This window comes from Protopterus annectens, chromosome 8.part0 (genome assembly GCF_019279795.1).
Source record: "Protopterus annectens isolate FY-2018-M chromosome 8.part0, PAN1.0, whole genome shotgun sequence".
In the NCBI taxonomy this organism is placed as follows: domain Eukaryota; kingdom Metazoa; phylum Chordata; order Ceratodontiformes; family Protopteridae; genus Protopterus; species Protopterus annectens.
This window is the reverse complement of record NC_056741.1, coordinates 1,023,266,860-1,023,292,768: the sequence shown is the minus strand read 5'-3', so window position 1 is coordinate 1,023,292,768 and position 25,909 is coordinate 1,023,266,860. Positions and strand designations below refer to the sequence as shown.

At 40.8% G+C, this 25,909-nt stretch overlaps 1 long non-coding RNA gene across 1 annotated transcript in view; it reads right to left on the bottom strand.

The window, feature by feature from the left end:
- Positions 1-7,305: 7,305 nt before the first annotated feature.
- Positions 7,306-25,909, bottom strand: part of LOC122808059 — a 121,542-nt gene continuing 102,938 nt past the window's right edge. The window contains exon 3 of the long non-coding RNA XR_006365775.1: positions 7,306-7,348. This is a non-coding gene — a long non-coding RNA (uncharacterized LOC122808059). The remainder of the gene's footprint in view (positions 7,349-25,909) is intronic.

Genomic DNA, 25,909 nt, shown 5'->3' with positions numbered 1-25,909 from the left:
CTTCAAGAGATACTAAAACATGTCAATTTAGATGGTACTTTCCAATTAATACAGCCAATTCATTTAAATCCAAATATTAAACTGAATAATAACATGATCAACCTCTCAGGTTTTCCTTTAATAAAAAATCTTAACATATGGGATATTTTGAAATATAAAGATCAAACATTAACTAATTTATGTAATATTCTTGAGGTTAGAGGTAAATATATCACCATTCTTCGTCAACTAAGAGATCTTATTATTCCTAAATTTGCCCACATTAAAATAGAGAATCAGGATTTCATTAACTTAGACATATTAATTCAAACTTTATTGCTTCCAGAGAAAATGCTGTCCAAGTCATATAGTCTGTTAATGGATGTAATTCACAACAAGGAATGTCTTTTTTCCAAATACTGGGATAAATATAACTCACAATTAACTATAAATCAGAAAGTTTCTGCTTTCAAAGCGACTCTAGAATTCTCACCCTTTAAGAAACTTTACTATACCCAGCTAATGATAAATAATAATGCATACCACACTCCTAACAAACTTAATAAATTTAATCCCAGCAAACCTTCCTCCTGCCCATGTTGTTCATTTCCAAGTGCTGACCTTATGCATATTATATGTTCTTGCCACTACTCACATAAATTGTGGACCTCATTGAAAGTACGTTTGCAAAAAATGGGGTATCATAAATCTACTCTTTCCTGGGAACTAGCAATTCTTCATATGCATAAAATACCTCTTTCTAGGTTAGATTCACATGTCTTAATATACATATGTTTACTTATAAAATTCTACATTACCAAAAACTGGCTTGACCACACCAAACTAAATTGGGAAAACTTTCAATCTTTGGCTTATTCTTATATTGCTGCACAGAAAACATTAGTGAAAAGTCCCAAAAAGCTGGTTCTTACCAACAAAGTGTTGGAAAAAGTTGTACTCATCATCAACTGTATGTAACTGTTCTGCATTTCTCTTCTTATACAGTCACTACATAATTTGGGCTAGATATAATTGTTTTCGACAATAGCACCTAAGATAGATAGTGTTTTGCATTTCAGTTAACTTTGTAATACTGTAAATATTGTATATAGTTAAACTAGGTATTATTTACACGAAATGAACTACACGCTTTTATAATTAATGTGTATTCATAATAACTTCCAATATTGTACAATTATATTGTAATGTTTATTTTTCTTGTTATGTTTGTTATGTTACATTATTTAATAATCAATAAAAAAGTTTTTTGAAAAAAAAATAATAATAATTAACTTTAAATCATATTTGTTTTGTATAATATATTTGTAATACCGTATAATATGTATAATATGTAACTACAATGTTAATAATTCTCATTGTATTCAATATATTAATTTTAGTCAAATGACTCAAATTCTAATTTAGTTCAGTCCAATAAAATAAAGAAAAAATAAAAATGCCAAAATTAATTGCATAATAACAAGTATACAAATATTTTTGTAAACCCTCTAATGTACATGGAATGAAGTACACTTCCATTCTGCTAGATGAAAAGAAATCTAACAGATTGACTACCATAACTTCCCACATGCATACCTTTTCTCTTACCTTGGAGATTTGACAAAATTAGATAAAGAAAATGTAAAAAAACAAACTAGTTATTATTTTCACAATATAACAATTAATGTTGAATGAACAAAGTGTATGGAAATGTCTGAATGGTCTAGTTAAAAAGATAATTACATTGAGAAAACCCACTTAAAGAAATCTCAGCCATTAACAGTGCCTCTTATATAAGTGTATATGTAAATTCCTAAATATAGGAAAACTATCCTGCAATATACAATTTTATCAATAGGTCAGTTACTAATACATTTTGGATTAAAACATAAAATTTCTCTTAAATGTCTCTCCCTTATATGATCTAGATGAAAGTTTCTAGCCTTGAAGTTTATCAGACAGGAAGGCCAGAATACAGACATTAGCACAGCTGTCCCTGGATATAAACGTCATTTGAGAACACAGCAGTGCAAACATCACCAACAATAGTAACAATCAGTGGTGTACAATGCAGAGTATAATTTTTTCCTGGACAAAGAATACAGTAACAATCTCTATATACCATTCACATGCTTGCTATTAGAGACAAAAGCATGACCAGATTCAGTTTATTTTATACCCATCCATAACGGTAGTTGTAGCAAAGTAAAAGGAAAAATGGAAAAGGTCAACACTAAACAATAGTGATCACTCATTGATGATGAAACAAAGGCAGTTTGCCCTGAGCAGTAGCCATGTGGGTGAGCAATTTATAAACTGCTTAATACAAGTGCATAATCATAATATCAATTCATAATATGAGAATATCAATTCAGAATTTTGAGCAGAATGCAAATCAAGGCAGAGCATTACTGAAGCTGTTCTACACAGCCACAGTTACTTAGAACCTTAATAGTGGAGTTTTTGTCAAACACTGTGTCATGTAGCAAGATGTATGGGTGGGCAAACTCCTGTCTCTGTTATTAAATTGTTAAGAGTAGTGGCACACTGAGAAAGGTAAGACCTGTTAAGCTGGACAGTGCCTTAAGAGATCACTCTCTCTCATATCTAATTAATTAGTGTTCTACTTGAATCCCCCATTATAAATTACTATTTGCAAGTCTGCATTACTTTTGCTTCTTAATGCAAAGGCAAAACTAAATCATGAAAGCATTTCCCAGGAACCAGCTACTATAAAGAAATAAAGGTGGATTTTCAGGGTGAACTCAGTATACCAAGCATCTCATCAAGAAACTGATGACAATATTATCCAAGCAATTATCAACATTTAATGAAAATATCATCTGAATAATAGTCAGCTATGCAGCTGTCTGCATGAATAAAGGAAACAAATGTTATAGAGCCCTGCCTTGACCAGATGTATAATATAAACAATACCATTTTGCATTTGCATTTCTTAGGAGCCAATATCTTAAGATGTGTAAGTCAACCTGTTCTCAAAAACCCAGTACCCAGGGGTTTGAAACTCAGTACTGGCAAGTGTGTGTGTGTGTCATTGGAGGGGTGGGTTTTGCTAAATTATTATACTGAGGACCTAGTATATGTCCCAATGTCCACATTACAAGGCCAACAGCTATCTAACACCATAGATGTTGGTGTAGATAATCAATAGCCCTAAATGTCTAGTGCCATGTGCAATGACTATGTGACAGTATGGATTAGTGAACAATATAGGCAACCCTTCTAATACTCGGAGACCACTCTCCACCCACAGATCATACACAAACACACTTGGCTAGGTAGCAACCACTATATTGGTAGTTCTCCTGCAAATTGTCTCACAGATAGTACCCATAGTGTAACTGCAGTGGACTTCATGCCTGTTGACCACAACAGTGCCACTGACATCTGAAAGTACTTTGATGTGTTACAGCTCCTGACTGAGTGTGTGTTATCCAGCAAGTAAAAGGACATGGCACCCTGTTCCATCACCTCAGTAGCCCAATCCATGTGTACAGTGGCCCCTTTGCGATGTACACCACTGGACACTGGACATCAGCAACAACAGTAGAGGCTGCAAATGTACCCCACAAAGATAATAACAGGCCTTACACACATGCCCTGTATGGACAGACTCCTATAACTCCAATGAATCCCTGTATCATACTGTCTATGTAGGTGCAACCACTGCATGAGTTACACAGCCATGTCTCACCATGTGTGTGTGTGTGTGTGTGTGTGTGTGTGTGTGTGTGTGTGTGTGTGTGTGTGTGTGTGTGTGTGTGTGTGTGTGTGTGTGTGTGTGTGTGCATACGCGTGCGTGTGTGCACATAGACACACTATGTGGTTGCCTTACACTGATGTTTTCTGGACAGCTGTGGCCCATACATGGCAGGGTGTACAATTCATCGCCTCTGACCATGGACATGGGAACTGAATCTGCCAAGGATATCACGGGCACCACCACTGACACGGCCAGAGATAGCACTGCTCCCTGACGGTGATGTATGTCTGCTGGATCCACGACCCTGTTGGGACCATCCAGGACAATGTGCTCATGGCCTGCCATGTCTTGGCATGAGCATCACACCAGCCTCACTAGTGATGGTGTTACTGCCCATACACGAGCGTGATGGTGCACGGCCATGTGCATGCCCAGATGATTGTGGTTCTGAACTACCTTCATGTGGCCGCTGCCTCTCATCTGCTATACATTCAAGCACAGATAATCCCTGGTGGAGGAGTGCCATGACCTGACCCCACCATCTATCTGCAATCTCATTGCCCTCACGTATGGCTGCAATGAGTTCACGAAAATCATCACTGGCACCAGGGAGATACTTTTCCACCAGCCTGTGCACTTGTCTAGTGTTATGTTCATTACATGCCTGTGCATCTATTACGAACCAAAACATGCGCCTGGTTACTGCAGCAGTGGCACTTCCAACATGGGCTGGACATGCAGCCATTCTCCTCCAAGCACCCCTGCCTGCCTGTGTGGGACCTCGCCAGTACTCTGACCATGGTCAGTACCTGGGTGCTCACTTGCCATAGTCACCACACTTTCATGTTCTGTGCCAGTACCCAGCTGTCCTTCTATTATGGCCACTGGTGATGGGGAATGGGTGGGCATTGTGACTGTGTGTGGGCATGGGGTTGATATAGGTGGGAATGCCAACTGATGATACTGCTGCAGCCTCTGACAACCCCACCTGTGCCTCACTATAAGCATCACCAGTGTCAGAGTCGCCAAACAAAGTAATGTCACTTACCCAGTGGGAGGGACTGTGACCACCATGGCCACCTGTGAGAAAAAGACAACATATGTACATTACTATCAGCACTATAAAGTTTGGTGGCACACTCACTCACACACTCACACACTCTCTCACACAGTCACACACACACACACACACACACACACACACACACACACACACACACACACACACACACACACACACACATGAGTTGTCCCAGTGGCATTCCACAGACCTCACACTAGGCAACAGATGACAATCATGACACACAGACCGAAACAGACACAGTCTGGACCGGTCCTCAACATCATGCAGTGCATACCTTTCAACTTTCAGTAACTACAAATTTACACCACTTGGATATACGAGTGTTTTATTTGGTGGTGAGCCTTCACCTACAACACACTGCACCCATGTAAACATTACTGCTGTTTATCTGTATAGCACTGTGGCCAAACCTACAGAACATACCTACCAACTGTACAGAGTTTCCAGGAATATCTACATGTGTGGTTCATCTTTCCTGTCTGCTGCTCATACCTCCTATGTGTGTCTGATACATTACTGGTTGGTTCAGTGGACTGGTGAGCCTACTTAATGTCATACTGTGATATGAAGATGGCATAACCTGCAGTACATGTATGTGAAAACAATGGTGGTTACTGAAACAACTTCCCAAGCTTACAGTGGATATAGTAAGTGAACAAACCCTTTTTAACATGCAATGATTTTGTGACACATCATGAGACACCATTGATATTACCAAAACATTTCCACCATTTCATATAACATATAACCCGTGTACTCCAACTGAAGAACATACACATCAGGTAGGGTTCACATATCGTACATGATATGACTACAATAGCTAGGTTGTATAGGGGTGAACACCTGTAAACTGATACTTTGGTAAAGCACCTGTTCATCTCATCGCAGCATTCAGTACTCTTGGGAAGGTGTGTGGCATGGCACATCTTGACATGACAATGTTTACACACTCTCCCTTGCAGAACATCTCCAAATCTGTCAGATTGCAAAGGCATCCCCTCTGCAAGTGCTCGTCAGTTCACCACACAGATTGTGTATTGTATTTAGGTGTGGACTCAGGCTTAGCCACTGCAGACTGTTGATTGTGTTCTTGTGAAGGCATCCTTTTGCCCAGTGGATATGAGGTGTGGGCCATTCCTGTGTGCAATGTTGAAATACCACCCCATGCACAGATATGTGGCAGACACCAGAAGGATTATAGCCACAAGGGACTGGTGTTTGAAACTGGTCATAATACACGTCAAATCGGCTACAGCCCCAGTTCAAAGTTGTGAACAGCAAACAAAAAGCAGGACACTGCCATCAGCCTGCTTCACTGTGTGGGTAGTGTGCTTCTGCTGTTGTGCAGTGGTTTTATATGGCCAAAATAACATGACTTAATTGTGGACAAAGTTTAAGATTGGCCTCATAACAACTTAACACATTTACACACCTGCTTTTTGAAAAGCTGATGTATTGTTGTCCAGAAGTTACCCAGGACTGGATGTTGTTTGTTGTGAGGAACAGCTGCCATCTTCTAAAATTACCATATAGCCAAGACATGTAAAGACCAAATAAAATTGTTGTCACATGTAGTACACACACAGTACTTTAAAGAGATGTCTGTCCCTCATTTGGTGTTGCTGTATGTCTCCTGGCAGCCTCCCTGTGCATTGTTGGTATTGTATCCTCCACATACATGTGGGGATGTCCACAACATCACAATTTCACTGTTGCACCATATCTGGAACACCTTTTGATGACTATCTGCACTGTGTTCCATTGCATATGCAATGCTGTGGGTATGTTTATGTAGCCTTCTCCAGGCTGATACCTTTCTAACATGTGCTCCCTTTGCAGCATGTTAAGCTGTATGTGAACCATGGCTTTTGCTGTAGCAGACAACTGTGGGTCTATGTTGGGATATCCTTGGTATGTGAGCTGAGTGTTATTTGCAGTTAATCCAAGAGTCTGTAATTGATGGCAGGTGTGTATCCAATATGATGTACTGCTTTGATTTTGTCACATGGTGCTGCACCACAGTATGAGCTTCATCCTGTGCACACATATGTATCTAGTTTCTTGGACTATTTCCATGTCACATACTTGTTCCACTAACAGATTTGTTTGTTTGTCAATTGCATTGTACAGATTATAGGTCACAGGACAGGTTGGATATATGTTTGGTCTTCTATATTATGCTCACATTGTCATATATCAGAAATACCTGGCATTCTAACAGGTGTGTACACCTTTCATATGCACTGTATAACAGCAATGTCTACAATATGTCCCTACTCCTGGCCCTTTGTCCCCGCATTTTATCAATCTTTATCCAGATGTCCTGCAATGACAGGTTTGTGAGGTAGGTATGCAACAGATATATGACATCATATGCAAATGGGCCCCTTTGACATCCACTGTGATATTAGGCAGTGAACCCCACTACAAGTGATCATGCAGATATTGCCAGATGGCTGTGTGTAACACCTTAACATGCCTGGGATACTGGTGAGGCCAAAACAGTAAAATCTCATACTCACCGGCTTCAGGCTGCTGTACCTTGTGTAGAGTCGAGGGACCTAGGTAGTATGGAGGGAGAGGTATTGTTAGCTGATTCACAGTATGCACTGGTCCACAATTAATACTACATTTATGCACAGGTACAGTATAAATTATGATATTAAACAATTTGCTGCCCTTCACCGTAGATGTGCACTCGTGTGCATAACTAAACCCAACCCACTGATTTTATTAATTTATCTATTTTACAGTTTGTTTACCAGGATAGTCCATTGGTCCAAGAAGAGCCTGCTTTCAGTGGAGTCCTGTGGAGAAAATCTTCACAAACAACAATATAATATGAAGACAATGCATGTACCGTTATGCACTAGTATTGAAGAACAATGGTATTACATAACATTATAAAAAATCTACAATTGCAGTGAAAATATGGTTACAAATGTAAAAGGTAAAATTACACACATATATAATTCAACTAGAGTAAGGAAACCTCATTGCTGCATATTTCTGTTACATTTGTTAAAATGTGAAATAACACAGGGTTGAAATTACAGTTTTACATGAAATCAGCATAGTTAAAGTAGGATGGGTGATGAGACGTTAGATTGTTGAATCTAAGAAGGGTGGGACAATAACAAAAAGTGGAGCAAGAGTACGAGTAAATGAAACAAATTAAGATGGTAGTCAGAGAAGCTCAGTATGAGGAAGAGAAGATAGAAGTAAAGGAGTGTGAGAAAGGGGGAAAAACAGGTGAGTCATGTGTGATGACAGCAGGAACATTCCCAGAGGCTTTTGAGATGGGAATGAAGCAAGCTCTTAAAGGTAGAGTGGTTGTCTGTAGTACAAATAAGAGGTGGCAAGGATTTCCAGAGCTGAGCTAGGGAAAAGGATAGTAGGTGTCTGCCTGGAGGATGAGCGGGCTTGTGCAGTTAATGAAAATTCTGGTTATTAGATCTTAGAAGTCTGTTGGGTATCTGCATTTTGAAGGAGGATGCAAGGGAGGGGTAGATGGAGGGTTACAGATGAGTTTATGGGCATGAGTAAGTTGAATGTAGGTAAGATGGTTGGGAAGTTCAAGCAAATTTAGTTTGTGTAGGGCATTGCAGTGGTGGTATTTGGATTTATAGCTGGTAGCAAACTTAGACATTTTCTGATAACAGGAGGATAGCTTTGTTTTAGAGAAGACTGAAGGTTGGTAAGAAGTGGGGCACCATATAGGAGACAATGAATGAAGAAGGTGTTAGACAGTACCATTTTAGTAGTGGAAGTGATATAGTGGTTATAGTCGTAGCATTTTTTTTCCTGACATATGCAACTCAAGACTCTATAAAACACAGTTGTAATGCAATCTCAGTATTGAACACAGTTATAATGCAATCTCAGTACGTTGATGCACACTTTTGGCTTACCTGGATGCTCCTCGCCTGTTGCATGGGTGCCACCCACCTCCACGACTGAAAGTTCTTGTGTAGATTTTCTTGTGGGGGCTACCCCAAGGTTGGCCAGGAGCTCCTTCACTGCCAGGGGCTGTGTAGCTGGCCCCCCACCAGTAGTGGAACGGTCCCTCGCTACAGCAGCAGCCCATTGCTGGGCATGCCAAATCAGGTCACTTGCTCTATGACATACCTGATCATACGTGCAGCCATGGTAGCCCAAGGTGTTCACATTTTGGACAATTTCATCCTACAGTGCAGTCCACTCCCACTGGTTTTGGCGACCCCGACCAGAAAGGATGGAATAGTTCTGCAGGATGGCCTCAGTTATGGCCCATGTCTCCTACTCATTGTAGTCCGGCTGCCTCGGCATAGCATCTGGAAGACGTAAACAGGGAAACACATCACAGGATCTCAGACATTGCACAAACGTCTTTACAGAGACAGCACATGACTAATTGTCAACAGTGTACACTATATACAAACACATGAGACGCAGCACTGTATGAACATGCATTGTACTCCTGGTCCTGTTGTGTCACATTCCCCCCTATGAGGGCTAGTACAGTTCATAAACCACCATTTACATTTGTGTAGAAGGGTGACAGTGTCTGTGTTCCTTGCAGATGGGCTGTCAAAGCTGCTCAGGCTTGCCTTGCATACAGTATGTAATGGAGCTGGAAGCATATGCCTGAGTTCATGTAGGATGCAGACTGGAATGTTATCAGTCCCCAAGGTGACTTGCTATATTTACATTTAAGTGGACGTTTCGCACCTGATCCATGATGATGAGGGTAGTGGTGCATGTGGTGTGCATATCCACCTATACTGATGTTGAGCCAGGGTGGTGATGTTTGGCCTAAAGGTGTCTGCAGCAGGTTGGCTGTAGCATTGGTGTGTGTGTATGTGCTATGATTGACCTCTATTACAGGGTGGTCTGGGTTGTTGCCTATGAGACCCAAATATGTGAAGATGGCCTTCTAGTTGCCCTCAGTGGATGTGTCCAATTTATACTCATAGTCAGCCTTACAGTAATCCACCTATGGCCTACTATGGTCGTCCAGACAAAGGATGACATGCTGGCCAGTTGGTGCCTGCTCCTACTGTCCCCTTTACAGCCAATATAGCATCCCATTATGTGCTTTGTGCACTACTGCTGTCCAGCAAAGGGGTTTACTCTACTTTGGTTGAGACAGGTTGTACAAGTTAGGTATTGCTGAGGCCATACAGCTATGTGGGTGGTCATATCAATGTTTGTAGTAGGCATGGACACAAGGTCATAACACAGCTGGACTCCTCTCTATTTCCTACATGATACTCCTGCTTATGGCAGTACCCATGTCTGTGTCAGGCCAATGCAACAACCATTAGCTGTGGAAATGTAACTCTGTTGGATGCACACACATTAACATTACACATGTGTACAGCATGTACAATTCAGTTACATGCTGTTTTGCATCCCATGTCAGATGTTATGAGGCAGCCATTTACACCTACTCATACATGCATACATCTGCACAGGTAATAACTGCTATACATTTCTGTTCTATGTCAGTATGGTACACTGTCATAACACTTTTGTTACTCAGTCATTCCTGTCAACCTGGTAGGGGGAAACATGTGGAGGATGCCGTAAATAAATGGTGGGCTATGGACCAACATTAGTGACACTTACAGACAGCATATGACAGGATTCCTAGAGAGGAGTTGTGGTATTGTATGAGGAGGTCAGGAGTGGCAGAGGAATCTGTAAGAATGCTACAGGATATGTACAAGGCTACTGTGACAGCATTGAGTTCTGGTTTGGGAGTGACAGGTGCATTTAAGGTGGAGATGAAAGTACATCAGGGAGCAGTTGTGAGTCTGTTTTCATGTGCAGTGGTGATGGACAGCTTGACAGACATGATCGGCAGGGGTCCCTGTTGACTGTGCTGTTGGCAGATGACATTGTGTTCTGTAGTGAGAGTAGGGAACAGGTTGAGAAGACCCTGGAGAGGTTGACTTATGGTCTAGAGAAGGGAGGAATGTTGGTCAACAGGACTAAGACAGAATATATGTGTGTGAATGGAAGGGAGGATGGAGGAATGGTGAGGATGCAGGGAGTACAGTTTGCAAAGGAGGATCAATTTAAATACTTGGGAACAACAGTTCAGAGTAATGGGGAGTGTAGGGGAGAGGTAAAGAAGAGAGTGCAGGCAGGATGCAGGTGGTGGAGAGGAGTGTCAGGTATGATTTGTGACAACAAGTACCATTAAGAGTGACAGTGAAGGTCTACAAGAGGGTGGGTGGTCCATCTGTGTTATATGGGTTGCAGACAGTGGCATTGAAAAATAAGGCAGGCGTCAGAGGTGGATGTGGCAGAGTTTATGACATTAAGATTTACACTGGATGTGATGAGGGTGTACAGGAGTAGGAACATGTATGTTAGGTGATCAGCCCAGGTTGGATGGCTTGGGGCCAAAAGCAGAGAGTGGCAGGATTATGTTTGTTTGGACATGTGATGAGGTATGCTGAGCATATTTGTGAAAGTATGAGGCTGCTGGGTAAGAGGAAAAGGGGAAGGTCTGAGATAAGGTGTATGTATGTGTTGATAGCAGACATACAGCTGGTTGGTGTGAAACAGCAAGATACAGAGGGCTGGAAGACATGCAGTCAGATGATCTGCTGTGGCGACCCCTAATGGGAACAGCCAAATGATATGTAAGGAGATGCTGTAATGTCAGTGTTCACAGGTTGCCAATTCTTTGCTAGACATAACACAACTGTTTTAGTACATAACTACAAACCTGAGGCACACATATGGTCAGTGTGCATAACACTGGACAGTTGAATGGTATGAGCTCATTATGTCATATGCAGTTCAACACACACAGCTGCAGCAGTATTTCACTATGCAAATACCCTGTACAGGTCCCTCACATTTCTGATACAGACATGTATATCATACTAGTACTCACAATTAACATATGGATATATGCAACATCCTAGTAGCTGGCCTAGGAGTGTCACAGTCAGTATTGTTCAAACCACAATCCAGTAGTAGTCATATGTGACTGACTCAGGGGCGTGAGCTGTGTTCTGTATCACTACAGACAGACACAGATGCTATGGCCATAGCAGTATATCAGTACAGCAAGTGTTGTTGAGAAATATTTGTTGAACCTCTATTTACCTCTGTTACATACCCCCTATTACATTCCATTACAAGATTACTTGTTTCACATACCTTTTATTTTTTTTGCCTGTTTCAGTTGCTGTATTTCACAGGTAGACAGGTGTGTCTCATATTTTTTTTTTTTTGTAGTCTGGTTGTGATGGTCTTGCTTTTTGTTTGTTTGTTTGTTTTGTTTATTTCTTTCTCTCTCTCTCTCTCTCTCTCTCTCTCTGGTAGATGTAGAAAAATATATCTGTTTTGCATAGGCAGCAGCTTGACCTTTGTAGGTAAAGCTCATGAACAGCTGATGGCCTGTGCACGAATTGGAGTCCCCCACTTGCTAACTGCATGTGGAACAGCTGTTGTATCATTCCTATAGCCAATTGCATGGAAACACACTCCTATAACTAAGCACTTCATGTGGGTGTTGGCCCTTTTCCTTCACTGTGAGCAGGACTTCATGCAGGTGTCTGACAAACAGTATCACAGAGGGTAGTTGGAAATACCTCTTACAACAAACACTGCGGAGACAGCCCAACAAACTGGAGAAGGATGTTCCAGACTTCGGGACATAATGTAAGTATTGCTGTTATACATTTGAAGTAATGTTAGCTTTAACAGGGTGTGTGTGGATGTGGCTGTTCTGCATGGTTTAAAGACTGACATGACAGTGTTATGTGGTTGAGAAAACTCTCACCTGTAGGGCTATCTGCAGACTGGCCAGAGTTTGGAGTCTTAGATTTGGTGTGTTACTCACACATTTATTGTCTTTATAAATTCAGTAGCATACTCTGAGGATTGCAGTCAGTAAATGGTAACATCCATGTGTGTTTTTGACTTCATATCCCTCAGAAGAGATATGTTACAACAAACCCTGTTACACCAGCAATTTTCTCAGTTTATAACAATATGTCAATGATGGCCCTGTGTTTGTGCCTCTGTCCCCCAAATCTGTCACCTTTTGTCCATATGTCATGCAGTAAGAGGTGGATATCATTATTTACCGACATCATTCCTGATATCAACCCAGTGATATATCAGACTGCCAGACATATTTGAGGACAAAACCTGGACATTATGTTGTAGTCTGTACAGTAGTGAGGTCTGTGTACTTGTGTTGATTGTTGACAGAGTGTCAGTATTGTGCAGCAGTGTATTGTGAATATGTTATTTGGCTTGTGTATAGAGTGGGGGAGATGTCAGTGTTCTTGGTCATTTTCAATCTGACGCATGTTGCTCCAGTTTCTGGTACCCTATCAGCTTATATGTTTGTAGGGCCAGACTGAGACATGCACCATACCACAGTCAGGTATCAGACTACACTGCGAATTGGGCCAGTATATATTGGAGTAGTGAGTGAGTGGCAAACATGATGATGGGTTTTGTTCACACAGTCCATATACTGTACTATTAATTAGGCTTACCATAATGTGACTGTGACTGTGTTGAGGGTATGCACTTTCACACTGGTGTCTGTTACTCCATGCTGTTACATTCTTGTAGTGCCTGCTATATTTGCAATTACATGTGTATTCCCCCATAGGTAAATTGGGTTAGTGTTGTGGCAGTCTGCCTGTAGTTTAGACAGTGCTTGGTGACATGCCTAGCAGCCCAGTGTATTTTCCCTAGTGTGATGTTATGTTCAGATATTTGTCGGCTGTACTGTTGCCTGGCCACCATAAGTGTTGTGTATTTCTGACAAAGTAGTGGGATGCTGTGACGATGTATGTCACTAACCAGTGGGAAGTACATGGGCTTGGGACTTGTGCTCCTCCAGTTAATATATGTTAGGACAGACAGGAGAGTGCAATTGCATCAACTGTATGAGCTTATCTACCCCAGTATTTGGGATATATCCCCATTTTCATGGCATTAAACACCCCCTTTGTCAGGCTTGGACCACATTTCTTGCACTAAGGATTTCTGTGTATATCTCTCGACTGACCAGATTGTTTCAGACTGTCCAGGTTTATTGCTCTTATTTCTGCTGTATTTCACAGAATCATAACTGTGATCTGTGTGGTACTTCACTATGATGACTGGCGTACATTTCAGTTTCAGAACTGCCTTCCTTCAGAACATGTATGCTGACACAAACCCTGTTACTGTAGCAACATTCTACATTTATAACTGCAATACTTGCATTACATCCCCTTGCACTAAGAGGTTGAGATTTATGGTGCTGAGGTATGACTCCACTACATATTATAACCACAGAAGAAGGCAGGTGCCCCAACGTTCACTAGTAATCACAAAAAAAGCACCAGAATCCGGGAAAAGTGACACGAACAGTTTAATTCACTAACGCTGAAACTTCACAACACGTTTTCGTCCTTGACTTCATCAGATACCAACACTCTTGGTGCACTCATCTTAAATACATTAACTAATTAATGATAGCCAATGACAAATTGATTAATTAGAATTAGTTAAAAACACATATACATATATATATATATATACACACACAGATTATACTTCCTAAAACCACCATAAAAATCATACCCTATAATAAACAACATGTACAAAACTTGAATGTTTGTAAATATAAATGTAAATATGTATATAAAAATGAACCTTAATTAAAACTATGACATTATGTTCTAAAAATTTTTGTAAAGACAATATTTGTTTAAAATAATATAAAAATCCTATAATTTAGCAAATCTCAGTTTTAAAACTGGCTTGAGTGAAATCATGTCATTGAGACCTGGTTTTCTATTTGCTTCTAAAACAATTTGCCAAAATAGTTCTCTGTATTCCACCAGTGTTTCCCAATTCCCCCTCTAGGGTCAACCGGCACACATTCAAACACAAAAAATCTAAATGTAGCTAGTTTACATGTAATAGTATGCTTATATAATGCATTGTTTTCTTTTTTAGTCCTGATGTCATATAAGTGTTCATAGATTCTTTGCTTTAACATTCTCTCACTCTTCGCTATGTAAAATGAATCACACTTTGTACAGGTAGCTAAATATATTATACCCTTGGTGTTACAGTTAACATATGTTCCTAGAGTTAATGTCCTTTGTCTAATAGGTAAGTCTAATGTTTGTCCAACATTAAGATGTTTACAATAACTGCAACTTCCACATTTAAATAAACCTACTTTTTTCCTAGTAGCTTTCCCAAACAATTTTTCAGTTGTACCTCTCTCCAAAATATTTTTAATGTTAGTACCCCTCCTATAGGTGAATTTCAGTTCCTTAACAAAAATACAGTGTAAGTCAGATAGTCTAGCAAAGTTGTTCCATTCCCTATTAACAATTCTTTTTACCAGTCCTGACTGACCATCATAGGTTGTTGTGATACCAGATTCAAAATCCACGCCATTATTTAGGTTGTTTGAATCTTGTCTATCAAATACTCCTCTTATACCTAAAATAGGTGCAAATTTTCCACCTCTTTCCCTAGTAACCTCACTGCATATTTGATCAAAAAGTTCACTCGGGTAACCCCTATTTAAAAATAACCTTTTCAAAAATCCACATTCATTAAAATAAGTAGTGTCTTCAGAGGTCATTCTACTAAGACGAACTAATTGTCCTTTAACTACACTTCTCTTCTGGTGGGGTGGATGTGAACTAGTAAAATGTAGGTATGAGTTTGAAAAAGTCTCCTTTCTAAAAATCCTTGAACTGAAACCATCCTTAGTCTTAGTAATATTAACATCTAAGTAATTCAACATTTGGGTATCATATTTATATGTGAATTTTAAAAAAATCAGTAGTGTTATTTAAGAATTCTAAAAACGAATTAAAATCATCATTATTGCCTTTCCATAAAAAACATAAGTCATCTAAAAACCTACCATAGAATGTCCAAAATCTACTAAAAACCAAAGTTAATATAAAGGTGTTTTCCCAATATGACATAATAATATTGGCATAAGTAGGAGCACAATGTGCCCCCATAGCAACCCCCTTACATTGTTTGAAGTATTCACCTTCAAAAAAAATATAATTATTTTTTAATACCACCTCCATTAATACCAAAATTGTTCCACTACATGTTATATTATATATATATATATATATATATATATATATATATATATATATATATATATATATATATACACATATATACATATATGGTTTACTATGGTTTGTGCGAATGACATTCTGTCGGCAGCACTGCTGCCGAAAATCAGAATGTCGTGCACAAAATATAAATGAATGGGATAGTCGAATACACTTATGTGAATGCAGCAGTGCATTCGCATAAGTATATTCGACTATCTGCACAGAGATTGTGATACACTGGGGATTGAAAATTCATCCATATCCCCACTGTAGTGCGATCTCGGAGTTAGAATATATTAGTCGGGGGGTGGGGGGTGCAGTCCTCCACAGGGGGTGCAGGGGGGCTTGCCCCCCTGCCAAAACGTGATATGTCATATAGGAGTCTGATTTACATCAGCTCCTATACGGCTATCACGTGATGGTTTCGGCCACAATGTCGACTCAAATGTGTCGATCATTTGGGTCTGCATTGTGGCCGGTTGAAATGTGTGTGTTCAGGTTTACTATTCGTTGTTTCAAACGGCAAATGTTTTGCCATTCGAACAAACAATAGTAAACCGATATATATATATATATATATATATATATATATATACATACATGGGTCTACCTGATAACACCGACACGCCAAAACACTGATAACGAAATAATTGACACGACAAAACTGAAAGTTCAAAAACACGAAACTTCACATCCCGACAATCAACAAAACAAATAACTTTCCCGAAAAACACACACACAACCACAACACAAGCACACCAAAAATCTTACAAACCTACACTAAACCTTACATACACAACTATATATGCACTAACCTTAACCCAAACCCTAACCCTAACCCTAAGGTCCGTCACTATCGTACACTTACCTTACCAGCACCCTAACCCTAACTCACTTAATCCGCCCCTAACCCTTAAGTCCGTCACTATCACACACTTACCTTACCCGCACCCTAACCTTAACTCACTTAACCCACCCCTAAACCTTAAGTCTGTCACGATCACACACTTACCCGCACCCTAACCCTAACTCACTTAATCTGCCCCTAACCCTTAAGTCCGTCACTATCACACACTTACCTAACCCGCACCCTACCCTAACATCCGTCACTATCACACACTTACCTTACCCACACCCTGACCCTAACGTCTGTCCCTATCGCACATTTACCTTAACATGACGATGTTCTCAGCATCAGGATTCTCAACTGTCGGTCTTCTCTGTTGTCGATCTTCCGGTGTCGGTTATCTCGCTGTCGGTCATTTGCAGTTTCGGTTAATTCAGGTAGACCTATATATATATATATATATATATATATATATGTATGTATATATATATATATATATATATATATATATATATATACACATATATATATATATATATATATATATATATATATATATAAAAATACATATATATATATATATATATATATAGCTATAGATTAGATATAGATATATAAATATATGTGTGTGTGTATGTATATGTATATGTGTATATATATATATATATATATATATATATATATATCCTTTTTATGTGTAAATATGAGTGTTGTATATTCCTTCTTGCCATATTTATCTGATATGTGTATATTTAGATATAGAAACATGACTGATTCAACGGTGTTTTCACTAACAAGTAGAAAACAATTATAGTACTCAAAGCGGCTTTTCACTACTATTCAGTACGTGCACTGAATGATATATTTGAAAAACCAACAGATATACTTACAGCTCTGATGGCTTAGTGGTTAAATGCCGTGAATATAGTGTATAGGGTCCTGGGTTCAAGGGCTATTTATTTTGGTGCTGGGCAGAACAAGGGCTGATGGAGACAGGGTGATTAAAGTGCTTTAAAGCAGCTTTAAGCAGGTTTGTGTAAGTTTTCGTGAAGCTAAGCGCTGCTGACGTACGGTTAAATGAATACTCTCTTACACCATGTAGGCTTTGCTTACTAGTGCGCAAATCTGCTTAGCATTTATATTTAAGCAATGTTTAAACCTGCTAAGCATAACTCAGCCCTGGTAACCAATGATCACATTCCAGTCTGATAAAATAGCAGGGTAATGACATCTTTAATAATTGTATTTAATTCCATGTATAAAACATGCTTGTATATGCTGTCATTACAGTAGCAAGGGGTGTGAGTATACTGTATGGGACACCTGAGTATACATGGGTAGTACCACAGTCTTTTCTCTTTGTATTTGTTTCATACTTGGCTAGTATCCCAGATTATATGCAGTCACACTTGCATGTATTGTATCATTATGTTACTACATTTAACATTGCTTTTCCAAGTAAGAGTAGATTGCAGATTGTAGCACTGGAACCATATACCCCTGCATGCAAAGCTGGACTTTAAGTACTGACCCTCTTGTTCTTGGCGTTTTAGCTGTATGTTTTTATGTATCTCCTATTGGATATTGATCGAATATGTTGATATTAACTGTAGACTACTATGTTTTTAGGACATGTCATTGAGGACTGTTGTCATGTAGTAACAGCATACCTTTCAGTTTCAGATGTCTGTCTTGCAAAACATTCATCCTAATGCATAACCTGTTGGCTATCTACTTTCTGTCTGTCCTCTGTACAGATGTGCAGATGTCAGGTATTGCAATGGCCATACCACTATGTCGGTGTCCACATTGTATTGTGCTCTGGGCCTGGACACTGCTGCTAGTTCCAACATATGGGACATTCCCTAATGTGGACCTTGCCCCTTTTCCTTGCCTGTGTGAGGGACATTACAGAGGTGGTGACCTACAGATTCACATACAATAGGTGGCAATATGTCACAGGACAGGACATGTGAAGACAGACAACCAATTTATGAACAGATTTTATGTTATCAGGTCTGTTATACACATGGTGGATTGACAGGGTTTGTGTGGACATGCATTTAGTGAGTGATGTCATGACTCACAGTGATATGTCCCTGACATACCTCTCCACTGGCATGCTGTCCACAGACTGGACACATGTCTGCCTGTTATGTTTTGTCTGTTCATAAAATAATAAAACAATATTGTTAAGCACTTTACAATATTGTTTTATTATTTTATATTCATTAAATATTACTGTGGGCTCGCAACCTTGGTGCTCCTTTTTTATTATTTAGTTTTATTCAGAGCACTATTTGCACTACTTATTTGGATTATGTTTTGTCTGTTCCCCAGACAGTTGGGTGTCCTTGGTAGATCAGTTGCGGACTCTAGAAAATGCATTCAGTAAATACTCACATCTATTGGTATTACCAACGTCGTATTCCTCATAAAGGATGTTACAACAAACCAGTGACATCTGCAACTGTCTCAATGTATGACAGTAGTATGTCCAATCTACTCCTGTGTTTGTGCCTCTGTTCCCACCTAGTGATATAGGGCTTGATGTCTAGCTTAGTGAGTTATTGCATGATTCCTGATTGGGGAATGTTATCAAAGGCTTTGGCCAGATCAAGGTAGGCTGTATGTGCCACCTTGCCTTTATTCACAGCTCAGGTGACCGATGCCAAGAAGTTTACCAGGTTGAATGATCAGGTATTACAAACCCTTCACAAAAGTAAACTGTGTGGGATCCTGAGTCTTCAGATTCCCATATCCCTGTTTATTAGGTGCATGATGATGCATTCCATAGCTTTGCATAACAGCCTTGTCAGGCAGTTGGAGAACTATTTGCCAGGGTCTGCAGTCACACCTATTTTGTGGAGAGGGGTGACTGTAGCAGTGCACAATTCAGTAGGGACAAAGCCTGAGGTGAGGCTGTGCTTGAACAGGGTACACATGTGAGGTGCCAAGTCACTCTGTAGTTCATGTAGAACACAGCCAGGGATATTGTCAGGTCCCATAAAAGCTGTATTCTTGGCCTTGGACAGTGGTGTTTTAACCTGTGCTGCAGTAATACTGTGTGCTTGGCAGTGTACTGGTATTGTGATTGGTCCATTGGGGAGGAGAGGGGTAAAGTTTGCACTAAAGATGTCAGCCAGTATATTGACATTATTTGTTGGCTCAATTGTACCATTGTCTATTAGCTCATAAGAAATCTTGGTATTACCATGGAGATTCCTTACCTAACTGTATGAGGCCTTGTGGTTGCATTCACTATGCGCTCCAATTCTGTTCTCACAGCTAACTTTGTGGTATTTAATGAGGGATCTCAACTTTTAATAGAGGTTGATAAGGGTTTATTTCCAGTATTGGGACTTCACCTTATTCTATATCGGTTCCCTCCTTCTGCTGTACAGTTTCTTTATGGCAGGGGCCCACCAGGTCAGCTTCCTTTTGTTGGAAGTGAGGGTCCTGGTTGTATTGGGTATGGCAGTATCCATGTATTTTCGTACATGTTCATAGTGCATTGTTGTTTGATTCAGCTGTCATGCAACTGGTCTCCATTTGCATGGCTGCTGTGAGGTTAGCCACCTCTGTTTTTAGGAGGCCATAGTTAGCTTTAGAAAGGCTTTTCATGGTGGTTATCTGTGCAGGGGGAGGGGTGGGAAGGCTATGGATTTCCAAAGGTGATTAATTTGTGTTCAGATATAACAAGGGAGGAGTTGACTATTGGTGTAGAGCAACAGTCGCCCATGTTAGGAAGGACCAGGTCGATGTGATGGGCATGTGCATCAGTACATAAGTAGCTTTCCCAGTTAATGGTGAGGTAGTTGAAGTCAACCAGTATGAGAGTGTTAGGTTGGACACTAATATTCTCCAGGTTGTTTAGAGCATGGTGTGTGAGTCTTGGGACATGTTTGGGGACCTATAACAGGGTACAACCTGAACCACTGTCTTACCCAATGTTAGCTACACCTGCAGGCTCTGTAATGCATAATGTTGGTCTACCACTCTGGATGTGTGTGCATCCTTAATGAATATGAAAATGCCACCACCTTTGGAGCCTCAGTCCACGTTCTGCAGCCAAAAGTTGTGGAATGAGTTATAGGCTGGTACTGCAGGGGTGCTTCTTGTTACCTTTAAGCAGGTCTCTGTTACAGCACAGTTGTCATTGTTCTCCATTTTAAGGGATACTTCCAGTGAGTGCATTTTCCTATTTACATTTCTAGTCTGTAGCATCATGGCCCTCTCATTGCATGTGTTTGTAGCTGTCATATATTTCTGTATATTTATGTATACATATACATATATTTATGTATGCTTTGTGTCTTTCGGCTTTTCCCGGTTAGGGGTCGCCACAGCGTAACTCCAGTCTGCTAATGATTGGCAGTAGATTTTTACGTGCTGAGTTGCCGGCCCTAACCCACAACCTTCAACGAAGGTACGCCCATTCACGCATTTATGTATATATGTATTTATTCATCTTTCTATATATGTATATATATATATATATATATATATATATAAAAAAAAAAAAAAAAAAAAAATTTCATCTGCTTTTACTGTACTTGTGTTTTTACCTACTTCTTTTTACTTTTGCATCATCTTAAAATACTCAATTGTATTTATTACTGCTTGGTGTAACTCATTCTAAGCCTTTTGGTTTAAACACTTGGGCTTCGGACCAGTTAGTTGTTTTGCACTGAGAGGTTTGTGGTCTGCACTGTTGTGGCAGAACAGGTAGCTTACATCCTTCTAGGTTGAGAACTGCTGATTGAGGGCTCAGTGTCTGTTATTCTAAAAGTGTATTAATTCTGGTTTAAGCACTTGGGCTTTCAAGCCAGTTATTTTACATTAAGAGGGTTCGTGGTCTGCACTCTTGTGGGAGGAGAGGCTGGACTCTGCCCTTCTGAGCTGGGAATTTCTGGTTAAAGGCTTATAGTACATGCATATCTGAACTGTTTCTTACTGAAGTTGGTGCGCCTTGTTTGCTGTGGCATAGACTGGATTCGGGCCTGCTGGATCTAGCTTTGTTTGTGTAACTTGAGCACTAATCCAGACATTCTCTAAAGTATTCAATGGTATTTATTACTGCTTGGTTGTAACTTGATTAAAGTGTAGCTATCATTCAAGTCTTTTGGATTAAGCACTTGGGCTTCAGACCAGTTGTTTTATATTAGGAAGGTTTGTGGCAAGCACTGTGGTGGCAGGACAGGTAGCTTTCATCCTTCTAAGTTGGGAACTGCTGATTGAGAGCCCAGTGTCCAAGTGTATTAGTTCTGGTTTAGGCACTTGGGCTTCAGGCCAGTTATTTTACATTAAGAAGGTTCGTGGACTGCACTCTTGTGGGAGAAGAGGCTGGACTCTGCCCTTCTGAGCTGGGAATTTTCTGGTTAAAGGTTTATAGTGCCTGAATATTTGAACTGTATCTTACTGAAATTGGTTCACCTTGTTTGCTCTAGCATAGACTAGATCCAGGCCTACTGAATCTAGCTTTGTTTATATACTTGTTGTTTGTTTGCTTGTTATTTCCCTGGAAGCTAAGTCACCTAATACGCAACTTCTCAGCGCTTCTGTGGATCACTAGTGATATCTGCATTGCTTACTGTACTTATTTCCTTGTTTCACTTGAAAGAAAGTTACTGTTTGTCGTTTTTGCATTTAGTTACTTGTATCACATTGCACTCAAGTTACCTGGCACTTTCTCACTAAAGCAATTATATAAGTCAGCACTAAAATTAAAAGCACTACACCCTCACTCCCCACTGGCCCTTGTTTTCAATTAAGGATTTCCCAATATTATTCTAGCATGTCCAAAGGTCAGTTGTCAATCTCCTCTCCGGTCCAGCTGGTGAATCTGGGAATCTTGAGGCAATGTTATAACTGCCTCATGTACACAGACAACCCTCTCCTCCTCCCACATAACACAAATACTTGTAGAGATGCAGCTATTTAGCCAAACTGGAGGCTGAGCTCTCTCAACTCAGGACTGGCAAGACCAGACAGGAGGAGAAGGCAACTACACACACCACAAAACCAGCCTCACATAATGCTACCACTCCACTGAATCAAACACATAAACACACAAAGACATACTCGGAGGCTCTGAGTAAAATTTACCTAAACAGCAGAGGCCTCCAAAGCAGACACCCAAACAACTGCTACCTCAAGACACCCCACAAGCAACACATAAACCACAAAAGCAGTGTGCAAAGCAGTCACAGCCCTTAAGGCCAAATACAACACCAAACATACTTGTCATAGGTGACTCCATAGTCAGACACACTGACATCCCACTCACCAGGCTGAACAAGGAGAGGGTCACAGTAAGCTGCCTATCGGGCGCTAGAATCCGCCACATAACACAAGCACTTGCCTCACTCCACAGCAAGTACAAATATGACACAGTCATTGTCCATGCTGGTGTGAACGCCCTGAGACGTACCTCCCTGGACTGCATGAAAAGAGACATAGAGGAGCTCTCTGATTATGTAGCCCAGGCAGGTATGACCCTAACCCTGAGCAGTATCCTTCCTTCACCAAGAATGATGCCACAATATAGAGACAAGATGATCAGCTTTAACAATTGGCTTAATGTCTGGTGTCATTCAAAGGGGATCCAGTGTCTGTCTGCCTGGGATGACATGCTTGACAAGCCACGCTGCTTCGCAAGGGACGGCTTGCACCTGTCACCCCTGGGATTCCGGATATTGGCTAAGGCTCTTGCCACCCCCATAGTGCCTTTTAGGCAAGGCTCAAATTCTAAACCTACCACCCTAGAAAACAAAAATGGGAAGAAATTGAGGGCAATGCTGCTCAATGCCAGAAGTCTAAATCTCAAAATGCACGCACTGGAGGCCCTTCTCAGTATGGAGAACATCGATGTCTGTGCTGTAACTGAAACCTGGTTCAAGGCTCCTGAGAGCACCCCGGCACTATTAGGTTTTACCTCATATCATGCGTTCCGGCCCCAAAACCCGGACCACTCCACAAAAGGAGGGGGTGTATCCATATTCATAAAGGATACTCACACCTCCAGGTTGGTGGCAACGCATGAAGCTTCGGAAACCATCCAGGTGCAACTAACAATAGGCAAAACTGCTCTACAAATTGTAGCATGCTACAGGCCACCCTCTCAAACTCAGGAACCCCACACAGCCTTCCTGAAGACACTGGAGGGTATAAATGTATCTCCAAACACCATCATATTGGGTGACTTCAACTACCCGAATATAGACTGGGAACATTACTCAAGCCCTAACTTTCTAGCCCAACGGTTCCTGGAGTTCATAAATTCAAATGCCATGGAACAGCTAGTCACTGTTCCCACGAGAGGAGAAAATATACTAGATCTCATTGTCACAAACATGGGGACAAAATGCTCCACACTGGAAGTATATCCCTCATTGGTGAGATCTGATCATAAACTAATCTCACTGGAAATCCACATCCCGCCCCCACCCCAAACAAAAAGACCATAGTGAAGAACTTCTAAAGCAAACTTCACACTACTCAAGACTGGTGTGGTATCCTTCAAGGCCCCTGAGTCAGAGGAAACCACAACCCAAGCTGCGGAAGCCCTTACAAATGCCTTCTATGAACACCTCCAGGACTGCATGGATCAGGCAATCCCAAATAAAACCAAGACTCTTTCCACAAAGGGCAAACATCCAGTCTGGTGGACCCCAGCCATTAACAAACTTTACAATAAGAGGAGAAAGCTATTACATGATAGAACAAAATCCATAAAAGGGAAGTCACCCTGATCATTATTAGTAAAAAATACGAGCACTCATAAAATCAACTAAGGCCAATTTTGAGAGAAAAATTGCCATGGATTCAAAGGACAATCATAAGGCCTTTTTCAGCTATGTTAGGAACCTGGGTGGAAACTCACAGATATGCTCAGAATTAGTCCAAAATGATACAAAAATCACTGAACCCACAGACATTGCCAACATACTGGCAGACAGGTTCAGTGCAAACTTCACCCCTCTCCCCTAAAGGAGAGATAACTATCCCAGCCGAGTGTAGCCTCCCGGACATCTCAAATGCGCAGGTGAAAGCTGCTCTCTCTAAAGCTAAAAACACAGCATCAATGGGACCGGATGGTGTCCCCGGCTGTGTGCTACACGAGCTAAATGAGGAATTAAACCCGCACATAAGGCAGCTGTTTAATCTCAGCCTTACCACAGGATACGTGCCCAAGGAGTGGCGTGACGGCAACTGTGGTCCCACTCCACAAAGGTGGCGCCTCACGGACCCTGGTAATTACCGCCCATAAGCTTAACAAGTCTAGTCTGCAAAGCTATGGAGAGGATCATAATGGAGCTCATAAACAAAGATATAGGGACTTGCAGACATTGGACCCGACCCAGTTTGGCTTTGTCAAGGGAAGATCATGCCTTTTGAACTTGGTCGACTTCTTGAAATAGTCACCAAGGCCATTGATGAGGGAAAGGCAGTCCATACAGCCTACCTTGACCTTGCAAAGGCTTTCACACAATACCCCACTCGGGTATTGTAGAAAAACTTACCAGCTTAAATGTAAACCCATATGTCACAAGATGGGTTGCAAACTGGCTTAAGGACAGAACCCACAGGGTTAGAGTTGCTGGCGCTGTGTCAGACTCCAAGCCGGTCACAAGTGGTGTCCCACAGGGCTCGGTCCTTGGCCCCTATTGTTTGGCATCTACTTCTCAGAAGTACAGGCCAACATGGGAGGACTTTGGCTGACAAAGTTTGCAGATGACTGCAAACTGGGCCATAGTGGAAAGTGCATCGGACACTGATATCCTTCAGAAGGGACTCACGGAAACAGATAGCTGGTGCCAGAGCCATGGCCTGAAGTTAAACGCCAAAAATGTATAGTCATACCCTTCGGGAAAAACAAGGTAACCCCAAGCTACCATATAGGTGGCAATCCACTAAGCACAGAAGAGGTTATCAGGGACCTGGGGACCCAGGTTGACAGTGGCCTTTCTTTGACACTCACATTGCTAAAGTGGTTAGAAAGACCTTCTACATTGCCCACCTGATCATGAAGGGATTCACATCCAGATCTAGTGAGGTCATTGTTCCCTGTACTCTTCACTTATCAGACCAATGATCGAGTACAATGCCCCATTCGGGATGTATCTCACCCGACATCTGCAGCAATTGGAGAGACC